Source organism: Ursus arctos, unplaced genomic scaffold (genome assembly GCF_023065955.2).
Source record: "Ursus arctos isolate Adak ecotype North America unplaced genomic scaffold, UrsArc2.0 scaffold_32, whole genome shotgun sequence".
Lineage (NCBI taxonomy): Eukaryota > Metazoa > Chordata > Mammalia > Carnivora > Ursidae > Ursus > Ursus arctos.
This window is the reverse complement of record NW_026623008.1, coordinates 20,626,241-20,636,610: the sequence shown is the minus strand read 5'-3', so window position 1 is coordinate 20,636,610 and position 10,370 is coordinate 20,626,241.

Below are 10,370 nucleotides of genomic sequence, written 5' to 3'. Positions count from 1 at the left end.
AGAGAGCACAAGCAGGGGGAGCAATAGGCAGAGGAAGAGGGAGAAGCCGGCTCCCCGCTGAGCAGACAGCCCAACTTGGGGCTGGATCCCAGGACTCTGGGATCACAACCTGAGTCGAAGGCAGATGCTCAACCTACTGAGCCACCCAGATGCCCCAGAAAAGAGTTTTAATTTGCAGTCCCTCATTCTACGGGACTCACACAGGCAGGTCCTCAAAGCTGGGCAGGGGGACACCAGATTGTCTTCCCCATGCAAGCTCTTCTGGTCCTCCCCATCAATATAAGCCCACCAAATAAACTCGTGCACGTGGTAGGAGCACTACAGCGCAACTGCTGAAGTCTTGAGAAGATACGTCTGAAGGCAGCCTAGGTTCAAATCCAGTTCTGCCTCTTACAGCTGAGGCCTTGGCCATGTTTCTCCAAGAGCCTCAGTTTTCTCACCAGTAAAATGAAGACAAGAATATCTATCTCCAAATATTGTTATAAGAGTTTAAAACACAATAGTTTTTGTTTTTAGCACAGTGCCTACAACATAGTAAGTGCTTCATAAGTGGTCATGATGATTATTACCTGGAGAGCACCTACCTTTTCAGGCACATCTAATAAAGACTGAATTCCAAAAGTGGGCCCAATCTATGGTCAGTCTGGGACCCACAACCGTATTTAAGTGATTCCTTAAAAACAGGACACACCTTGTACCAACAAATGAATATTGTTTACTTCAAAGCTGTCATCACCTTGGAGGCAGTGCACTTAGGCCAGAGAGGTTTCTATTCTCCAAACCATTACTGGGATGCCCCGTTCAGAACTGTCTGCAGGGTCTATGACAAAGCCTCATTGGTAGCAAACCGTCATCTTTTTTTTTTTTTTTTTTTTTTTTGAGTGAGAGAGAGTGAGCGGCAGGGGTTGCGGGGGGGGGGGGAGCGGCACAGAAAGAGGGAGAGAAAGAATCCTAAGCAGTCTCCATGCCTAGTGACCAGCCCAGAGCCCAATGTGGGGATTGATCCCACGACCCTGAGATCATGACCTGAGATGAAATCTGACTTTTCAGATGCTTAACTGACTGAGCTACCCAGGTGCCCTGCAAATCTTCACCTTCTAGAAAGACAAATTCCAGTTTTGAAATAAACAGAAGTGGGACGCCTGGGTGGCTCAGTTGGTTAAGCATCTGCCTTCAGCTCAGGTCATGATCCCAGGGTCCTTGCTCAGCGGGGAGCCTGCTTCTCCCTCTGCCTGGCGCTCCCCCTGCTTATGCGCTCTGTCAAATAAATAAATAAGAACTTCTTAAAAGTTTTTTATTATTATAGTATATGTAGCTTTTCCCATGCTTTCCCTTATTTTCTCAGCCTGGATTATCAGAAGTGGTACTATTGAAATAAATATTTAAAAAAAGGGGGGGGGTGCCTGGGTGGCTCAGTCAGTTAGGTGTCCAATTCTTGATTTTGGCTCAAATCATGATCTCAGAGTCATGAGATCGAGCCCTGCAAGGGGTTCCGAGCTGAGTATGAAGCCTGCTTAATTTTCTCTTACCCATGAGATCATGACCTGAGCTGAAATCAAGAGTCGGATGCTTAATCAACTGAGCCACCCAAGTACCCCAGAAGATTTGATGGTTCTTAATATTTACTTCCAAATTGCTTTCCAGTAGGTTTTTACTAATTTATAATGCCATTAGAAACACCTAAATAATATCCATTTCACTGCATCTTAAAAAAGCACTTAGTATCGGGGCGCCTGGGTGGCACAGCGGTTAAGCGTCTGCCTTCGGCTCAGGGCGTGATCCCGGCGTTATGGGATCGAGCCGCATGTCAGGCTCCTCCGCTATGAGCCTGCTTCTTCCTCTCCCACTCCCCCTGCTTGTGTTCCCTCTCTCGCTGGCTGTCTCTATCTCTGTCTAATAAATAAATAAAATCTTAAAAAAAAAAAAAAGCACTTAGTATCAAAAAAACCCAGAAAAGCACTTACTATCACAATTTTAATAAATTAGGAGGTGGAAAAAGATTTCATTCAAATCAATTTTAAGGGCAATTGGTTTGACTTCTCCCCTCCCCCCCAAAAATCCAAAAAATTATATGAACAATAGCAAAAATTTGTTAATAAGTGTGTGATTTCTCAAAATAAGTACTTTGAAGGGAGCCACTTATTTAGATGTTTATCTTGATATATTTGTGTTTTTTTTTAAATTAATCTCATCATTTCACATTCACACCTCCAAGGAAAACACAGAAACAATTACAGGCAACCCGACAGAACGCCAGTGTGTTGACTCATATCCTGTTCACCTCTTGAGTTCAGTGTTGGTTCTATATTGTCAGGGCCCCACTTTGCTAAGAACTTGCCACTGCCTAAGGGCATCCTGGACGTGTGGGTCCATCTCTCCTTTAAGAAAAGGGGAGATGATCTTTTAAAGTGAAAGAAGACTAACCCCTCCTTCACTCTTATACCTGTCATACCAGCTAACAAGAAGGGCACGGACAGGGTAGAAAATTCCAGTCACCCTCCCTTCCCTACTAAAGGAATGATCTTTTTCTGTTTTTGTTTGTTTGTTTGTTTTTTAGATTTTATTTATTTATTTGAGAGAGAGAGGGAGCAGGGGGAGGAACGGAGGGAGAGGGACAAGCAGACTCCCCAAGCTCAGAGCCCATCACGGGGCTTGATCCCACAACCCTGAGATCATGACATGAACCAAAACCAAGAGTCGGAGGCTCAACCAACAAAGCCATCCAGGCACCCCATGCTTTGTTATGCTTTTGATTATTGTTTTTAAGTAACACAGGACATATATATTTATTGTAAAAAAAAAGGCAAAAACAGCTATAAAATGTACAGCATTATTTCCAATACCAAGAAGGAGCTGTTAACATTTTGAAGTATTTACTTTCGTCCCTTTTCCCCTATGTTCATGTTTTGTAAGTAATAGCGTATTGTACACATCGTTTCTAGACTTTTCCCCCCACATAATAATAATTACAGGTGATATCTATAAATGGGACAGGGACAATTCCAAGTATTCTTACACATAACTCCTTTAATCCTCAGGATGACTATAAGGAAGGCAATAGTAATATTCCCATTTACTGATGAGGAGACTGAGGCAGAGAAGTTAAGTAATTTGCCTAAAGTCACAAAGTTAATAAGTTAAGTCACTGGAATATTTTTCCACGTCATTAAACTCATTACTACAAATTTTTTTGCATGGCTGCAAGATATCTCATTTGTGAATAAAGTACCATTTAATTACCCCTCTCCTTTTACGAGCCATCTAGATTATTTCCGTTTCTTGAGCTATACACATCACTAAGATGACCAGCTTTAAACTACACCTTTCTGCACATCCTTAATTATTTCCTTAGGCTACATGCCCTCGAGAACAGTTGCATCGATTTTTATTTCCTCCCAAAAGGCGCGCCTTTCTCTATGTTTTCCATGACATTGAATGTTGTAAATTTTACCACTTTCGTCTATAGCAGTGTTTTAAAATTCGTTTTACCAGTTCTGAGAAATAACTTCAAGCACTAAAGCATGAGTGATTTCTCTAGAGTAAAAAAAGGCCAGGGTCTAACACCTCCCCCTTTTCATAATCTCCTCCTGCTTTTTACAGATGCTGAACCTTATGGCTTACACACTAACTCATCTCAGAGGAATGAGGAGTGTTAACCTGGGGCAAACCAGCTTACAGAGGCAAGATTCTTGTGGCATACAACTCAGCATTCACTAATTCACTCACTCATTTATTCAATAAATATTTGAAAGGTTATTATATGAGTAGTACTAAGCTAGGCAAGGGTCATGGGGTTCACAGAAATAAAATAGAACATTGCTAAATAAAACCTTCAGCACATTACCTGACACATATTAATTGATCAAGAAATCAGTATTTATGCCAGGCACCATGCAAAATGCTCAATGAGTGAATTATTTCGTTTAATCCCTTCAACAGCCTCTAGGAACTGAGTTCTTTTATCATTCCCATTTTGCAGATAAGAAAACTAAGGCCTAGAGAGGTCTATGCAGCTTAAGCAACATACTTGTGGTGGAGTTCACATTTGAACTCAAGACTACAGAGTCTTTTTTTATTTTTAAGATTTTATTTATTTTGACAGAGAGAGAGAGAGCCAGTGAGCAAACACAAGCAGGGGGAGTGGGAGAGGAAGAAGCAGGCTCTCAGCGGAGCGGGGAGCCCAATGTGGGGCTCGATCCCAGGACCCTGGGATCAGGCTCTGGGCCGAAGGCAGACGCTTCACGAGTGAGCCACCCAGGCGCCCCATCAAGACTCTAGAGTCTTAACCATTATGCTGTACTATAGAACACAGTTCTTCCTTATAGGAAGCATACAGTCTTGTTAATAATACTAAAACTGAGGGGCGCCTGGGTGACACAGCGGTTAAGCGTCTGCCTTCGGCTCAGGGCGTGATCCCAGTGTTATGGGATTGAGCCCCACATCAGGCTCTTCCGCTATGAGCCTGCTACTTCCTCTCCCACTCCCCCTGCTTGTGTACCCTCTCTCACTGCCTGTCTCTCTGTCAAATAAATAAATAAAATCTTAAAAAAAAAATACTAAAACTGAAAAGAGGTAACAAGTAGTAAGCACTCATATGCTAAGCACTCTGTTAGGTCTTTATGCATATTGATCATTTAATTCATTCGACAATTCTATGAAGTATTATTATATTCCTGTTTCACAGATAAGAAAACACATTCTGAGAGTTTGACTAACTTGGCCAAGACACAAACAACTGTCAACTGGTAGTGGGAAAAGCCAAGATACATAAAGAATTACTAAAGGGAGAACATAATGAAATGTGAAGCAAGCGATGCTACTTAGTTGCCATCAAATGTCAGAAGTCAGAACAAAGAGACTTTGTGACCTTCTAGTGGTCCAGGACAGAAAGGGAAAACCCCGGCAGCTGCCAGGCCCTGTGTCGAAAGCCTTCACACAGGTTAGTTCACCCGATCTTCTGCGTGATGAAGGTATTCTCAGTTTGACAGATGAGGAAATAGATCCTCTGGGGGGGGGGTGCAATACGTGAAAGGTCACATAGCTAGTAAATGGCATGGCTAGAATTGGAACCTAGTTGTTGCTCAAGCCTGAGCCCTTAACCACTGTCTTACATGCTTCCCATTGTTTGATCCTGTGTTTTTTTTTTTGTTTTTTGATCCTGCTTTTTGTTTGTGTAGGAGTCACCTAAGCAGAGATGAGTGGTAAAGGCAAAGAGGAAAGGGTATGAAGAAAGATAATACATATGCAAGAGTGTTGAGCTATATCCAAGGAAAAGGAAGCAGCCCTGCCTGGTCGTTCATCTGGGGAAGGAGACCTTTGTTCATATAACTTTTATGACTATACAAACTGTATAAATATCCATTTCTGCCATTATAATGGGAGCTATTAAAGACAGGGACTGTATCTTAGCCATTGTTGTAACCGAGCATCTAGCAGAGTGCTTAACTTGTAGTTCCAGCAGAGGGGTTGGAAAAATAGGGAGTAGTCACATTACACGGATCTCTGCATGGCAGTTAAGGTAGTCCACAAGTCATATATCCTAAACAGAATAGTAGGTACTCACATCCAACAGGGTATTTAAAAGATAATCTCGTGATGCATTGGAGTGATCCCAGGAATATAAGGATGGCCCAATAGCAGAAAGTCTGTCAACGTAATTCACCACATGGATAGACCAATGGGTAAATATCATGTAATTTTTCATCATATTTAATAGAGACATCTGGTGCAATAGCATTCAGATCAGGACAGAGTCACGGATACTCATTATTACCACTAGTGTTAGCTAGAGTATTGGAGAATCTGGCCAATTCTTTTAGACAAGAAAAAAGTGAAAGAGTTCTGTACTTTTTCTGCTTGCCACTCTTGCCAATGATGTGATAGTCTATGTGGAAAACACAACATAATCAGCAGGCAAACTATCAGAACTATAAAAGTTATTAATCATGTTTGCAAGAAATCACCTTATAAAAATCAATAGTCTTCTTCTATACCAGGAATATTTGCCTTAAAAGTGTAATAAATAGATAACAGGATCAATAATAACAACTAAACTGGTCTATGGCAAGGATCAGCAAACTTTTTCTGTAAAGGGCCAGATAGTAAATAGTTTCTGTTTTACGGGCTGTGTGATCTCTGTGGTAAGCCACTCAACTCTGTCACTGTAGTACAAAAGCAGTCATAGACAATATTTAAATGAATGTGGATATTCCAATAAAACTTTACTTACAAAACCAGACAGCAGGCTGACCTGCAAAGGTGCGGTTTGCTGACTCCTGGTCTACAGAAATTGGCCTAAAAGCAATGCTGAAGAAGTTTGTTAGACATTTTTCTCAGGGGTGCCTGGGTGGCATAGTCGGTTGGGTGTCTGACTCTTGATCTTGGCTTGTGTTGTGGTCTCGGAGTCTTGAGTGCATGGGATCGAGCCCCGTGTTGGGCTCTGTGCTCAGCCTGAGTCTGCTTGGGCTCTCTCTCCTTCTCCCTCTGCCTCCCCCCACCCCGCACGCTCTCTCGCTCTCTCTCTTTAAAATAAATAAATCTTTAAAAAAATTTTTTTCAACTCTATTCAGGGACACGAAAACCTGAAAAAATGTCATAGTTGGGATAACCTCAGCAGCATAAAGATTTTATTCATTTGTTTAACAAATATTCAGAGTGATTACCAAAGGTCAGACATTGTTTTGAGTGTTAGGGACACAGCAGAAAACAAAACAAAGCACTTTCCTGGGGCGCCTGGGTGGCACAGCGGTTAAGCGTCTGCCTTCGGCTCAGGGCGTGATCCCGGCGTTCTGGGATCGAGCCCCACATCAGGCTCCTCCACTATAAGCCTGCTTCTTCCTCTCCCACTCCCCCTGCTTGTGTTCCCTCTCTCGCTGGCTGTCTCTATCTCTGTCGAACAAATAAATAAAATCTTTAAAAAAACAAAAACAAACAAACAAAAAAGCACTTTTCTTAATGAATCTTACATTCTAGTAGAGAAGCAGTAAATAAATAATCTGAAGTTGGATAGTAATAAATGCTATGAAAAAAATTAAATAAGATAAAGAGAGAGTGATGGCGAGTGTGCTACTTAGGATGGTCAGGGAAGGCTTCTCCGACATGGTAGCAGAGAGTAAAAGAGGTGAAGGAAGCCTGCCACAGTGAATTATGGGGAGTGTTTCATGCAAAGACATCAGTTCTCCCCTAAATCAATCTGTATATATTCAATGAAATTTCAAGAAATATTCTAGTAGTAATGGTGAGAAACTAAAACTTATTCTAAAATGAATATGATAGAAATAAAAATAAAAATGCTGCCATAAAAAATAATAAAATGAATATGATAGAATAAAGGTCTACAGAATAAAGGTCTACGGAAACTAAGTCTATTCTGAGAAGGAAATAAAAGTTGGGCTACCTGCCCTACTGGTAGAACTGGCTCTACGACAAAGCCTCAGTAATAAAAATACCGTGTTGCTGGCACTGAAACGAAGAAAAAGACCAATGGAATAGAATGGAGAGTTTAGAAAGAAAGTATATACATGGGAACTTCATATGTGATAAAGGTGGCTCACAAAGCCTTAGAAAGCCTGCTTTCTGATGATGACAGAAAAATGAATTCACTGTATGAAGAAAAAAAATCTGGATTTTTACTTGAAACTATGTTAAAGGTGGATTCCAATTAAAGACCTAAATGTCAGAAATTAAAAGTATGAAACTAAAAAGGAAAAACTGTTACCTCCGGGTAAATAAAGACTTCTTAAACGAGACTCCAAATCATAAGGTCAAAATTTAGGGCATCTGCTTAACTAACAACATCACATCACAGACAAAGTTAACAGGAAGGTGACAGACTGGGAGAAGGAACTGGGATGTTTAAAACAACCACGGAATGTCTAGAATATACGTGTAATTCCTCCCAACTAACAAGACGGGAAACCAGACAGAAAAACAGGGAAAGGATATAGATACCTTAGCTTCACATACTAAGTCTATACAATGTCACATATAAAAAAAGGATATTTAAAAAGGCTCAAATTTGATTATAACCAGAGGAATGCAAATCAAAACAGCCAGGAGCTGCCGCTTGGCATCCTCCAAATTAGCACAAACTAGAAAGACGACGTGGGTATGAGTTCCTGTGCACTGGTGATAGGAATGTGAAATAGCACAGCCATTCTGAAAAGATATCTAGCAACGTTTGGCAAACTCAAGCGAGCTCACAGGAACATTCCACCTCAATCCACAAATTTGCTTCTTGCAATACTTTTTATGGTAATAGAGTGTTGAGGGCAATCTAGGTTTCCATCCTCAAGGGACGAATGGGTGGAAGACAGGGATGGATGCAAAGTGGGGATGTGCCTGGATTCTGTAGCGAAAGAGTGGAAACGCAGGCTCCCCCATTTACTAAATCTGACTTTGAACAACGGAAATAGAAAATTCGAGTAAATTCTTTGTCTCATCCTCATCTATAAAATGGAGTTAATAATGTCTAGCTCAGAGGGCTATTGTGAGAACTATGTGAGTTAAAACCATTTAAAGCACCTGCCAGAGTTAAGCACTACTCAAGCATTAATATTCCTGTTAATATGAAAGCATATGCAAGTTGGAAATTATAGAGGTAGGTTTGTATATGGCATAAGGGCATATCACAAAAGCAACATTATTTATAAAAAGTTAAAAAAGGAACATTTATAGCACAGTATCATTTGTGTGAAGTATGTTCGTATCTCTACACACTACAAGACAGGCATCATAGACATACATCAAACATTATCAGAATGGGTGTCTACAGCATAGTAGGAACGAGGGTAGAGTTTAGGAACAAAGGGGAAGAGTACAACACTGGAAGGGACCTTGCCTGAATCATTATGCTAATATGTTATGAAGAAAGGAACAGGATTTACCCATTTATGCAATCTGCAACTGAGGGGGTGGGGAAAGCGATCTTGAAAACATTCGGGGGAAGCCAAGAACAGGATCCCACAGCCAGAGAAATAATCAGCTCACCAACTTGGAAGCCACCCCATCCTAGAATTTATCATCATGTGAGATAATTCCATCCTTACTGTTTAAGGCAGCTTTGGGTGGCTTTTCTGTTACTTGTAGCCCAAAGCATCCTAACAGAATATTCATATAATCTTTCAAGTAACGCTAAAGAGACCTGATTTGTCCGATGTAGCTCAACGGGGGTGTGATGTAAGTGGAGATTCCAGAAAAAAATGAAAATTTTGAATAACCTAAAATTTTTAGCAAACCAAACTCTCTGCAGTGTATTAAAAACTCTAGAAGCATTAAAATGAGCAAGCCATTTATTCCACTAAGAACTGTTACTTAAAAAGAGAAAAATATTAGGGCACCTGGGTGGCTCAGTTGGTTAAGTGTCTAACTTTGGCTCAGGTCATGATCTTGGGGCTCTGGAATCAAGCCCCTCCCCCCCCGTTGGGCTGCTTCTCCCTCTCCCTCTACTTCTCCCTCTCTCTTTCCCCCTCCTCTTCCTCTGCCTCTTCCCCCACTTGTGTTCACTCTCTCAAAGAAAGAAAGATATTAAATTCAAATGATAGATGGGAAACATTTTTATAAAAGCTCTTTATAAATTAACAGATAAGATGAACAATAATGAAGAAAAGGCAAGTCACATAAGAAAAAGAATGTCCAATAAACAAAAAAATTTAACCTCACTGATGAGTATTTTAAAAAGAAAACTTGAGGGATGCCTGGGTGTTTCAATTGGTTGGGCATCTGCCTTCAGCTCAGGTCATGATCTCGGGGTCCTGGGATCAAGCCCCATGTCGGGTTCCCTGCTCAGTAGGGCATCTGCTTCTCCCTCTCCCTCTGCCCCTCCCTCCAGCTCGTTCGCTCAATCTCTCTCTTTCTCAAAAAGACAAATCTTAAAAACAAAAAAAAAAAGAAAAAGAAAACTTGGGGCACTTGGCTGGCTCAGTCAGTAGAGTAGACAGCTCTTGATCTTGGGGTCGTGAGTTCAAGCCCCACATTGGGCACAAAGCTTACATAAAAAATAAAATAAAAAAAAAAAAAAAAGAAAATTCAAACTACCATTTACCATCAAATGGGAAAAACAAGTTTTCATAGTCACACCCAGTTTTGGCAACATTTTTTGGAACCTCATTTACAGCTGGTAGGAGTGAAAACTGGGACGTTTCTGGAAGGCATTTGGCAATGCATGGCATAAGTCTTAAAATAGTGCATACTCTTTGACTCAGCAGTTCCCCAGAATTTATCCTAAAGAATAGTCATAGATGTCAACAATGATTTTATTAAAAACACTAGCATTACAGGATTTTTTTCTTTTTTTAAGATTTTATTTATTTATTTGACAGAGAGAGAGACAGCCAGCGAGAGAGGGAACACAAGCAGGGGGAGTGGGAGAG